This window comes from Arachis ipaensis, chromosome B02 (genome assembly GCF_000816755.2).
Source record: "Arachis ipaensis cultivar K30076 chromosome B02, Araip1.1, whole genome shotgun sequence".
Lineage (NCBI taxonomy): Eukaryota > Viridiplantae > Streptophyta > Magnoliopsida > Fabales > Fabaceae > Arachis > Arachis ipaensis.
This window is the reverse complement of record NC_029786.2, coordinates 94,861,202-94,862,974: the sequence shown is the minus strand read 5'-3', so window position 1 is coordinate 94,862,974 and position 1,773 is coordinate 94,861,202.

Below are 1,773 nucleotides of genomic sequence, written 5' to 3'. Positions count from 1 at the left end.
AAATTTTATGTCGTGACTCATCCTATTGCGTGATAAGCAATAGTTCACCATGAAGAGTAGAAGAGCAGTTGCAAGAGAGAGTGGAAGCTTTGATTTTGCTGCCACCAAAGTTGGATTCACGTGAAAGCCTTGGGAGTTATTCACACATCTTTGTTGCAAAAGAATCATTGTATGTCAGCGGTGCACTTTTTGATATTTGTTTATCAAAAAATACCTTGTTTTCCTGTGGAATTTTATTCTTCGTAACAACTTTGGATTAATCAAGTTGTTTGAATTGGATGCATAAGGAAGCAAACGAACATTTTATTGAGAATAATTGTGGCACTGATTTTAATATGCTTGCATCCTGTTCTTTTCGAGCGGTTGTCTGACCATCTTGTTGATCATCCGCCATTATCAATAGTTGAGCTCCAAGTCCCCAGCAACGGCGCCAATGTTCCGAGGGTTATCTGAAACTGGGTTGCTTTTGGTCTTGAATATGAGATCTAGACTCCTTCTGGGTAGCGTCCGACTTCTGTTGGTACTGAGGTACCGCTGTCCGAGTTCTTCGTGAGGAGGTGGGTGTGGTACCTACAATGGACTCTGATGCTTAAGTTAGCACAAGTTTTAGGCAGGTTTTTAGTAGATTGGGTTCTGAAATATATCTGACGGAGTCAGTGTATTTATAGTAGAATTGATAACCACCTTTTAGAGTCGTTCCACCTTTGATGGTGGATAACCGTTCTCTTTTATTAGGGAGGTTGTTGAGATCTCTCTTCTAAAATAATAGGAGATATCTTAGGAGTTAGTTACTTATTTAGATAAGTAGAGCTAGACTCATGTCGCCGTGTCCAACCTCTATGAGGTCGGGTAGGCGTAGATCAGAATGATGTCTATAGGTTGCGTTTTATTCGTTTTGGGCCTGGCTAAATTATGGATCAGTGCAGGAACAAAATCTTTACACTTCCACGCTACCTTGTGTGCTTCAACATCCCCATCTTTTTGCCATTCTTCTACCACCTTATCTCTAGTTTCCAGACCTCCCTTCAACAATTCCTCAACAAAGTTCAAAACTTTCATCCCTCTCAAGTGTGTTGCATGCCTGCAAATGCCACCATCGCACTCTCTCCCACCTGTGGCGGTTCCCTCTCTGTTCGCATGACATGGAATTGACCATTGCATGGGATGGGAGGTGGAAGATTCGGGTGTTGCCACTAACTTCTTGGATTGTTGCCCTGGCCATGGATTGACGACCTTTTTCGATGACAACAGTGGTGAAGCAAGTTGGCAACCTTGTTGTCTCTACTTCTCTCTATATCTCATTTTGTCTTTCTCTAATTGATGAATTTTTTCATTCTTTCTTTTTTTCAAAAAAAAAATTGAATGGTTTGTTGTGATTATTGTTGGATTTGAAGAATTTGATGTTCTTGGATTTGAAAAGAAAATTTTTCAAAGTGTTAGTGGTGGTGGTGACCATGGAAAGGAAGACAGTGGTGATGAATGTAATGTGATAATTGGTGTAGTGGTAAGCTATTGTTGTCATTTAAAAAAGAGAAAAAACTCTAAACAGCCCCTCACAATTATCTCAAAAGACAACGAAGCTTTCAACACAAAAAAAAACCCTTTTTGACCCTTGATCTTTATTTTTATAAGACTGATTAGCCCATCTGTCAGTATTTTCTCTCTGTATTAACGGAATAAGCCTATATGGCATGTTAAACTATTGATTTATCTGTTAAGAGCCAATTAGGATTCACAAATTCTTTTTTGTTGAGAGCCTTGTTATTTTTGAGG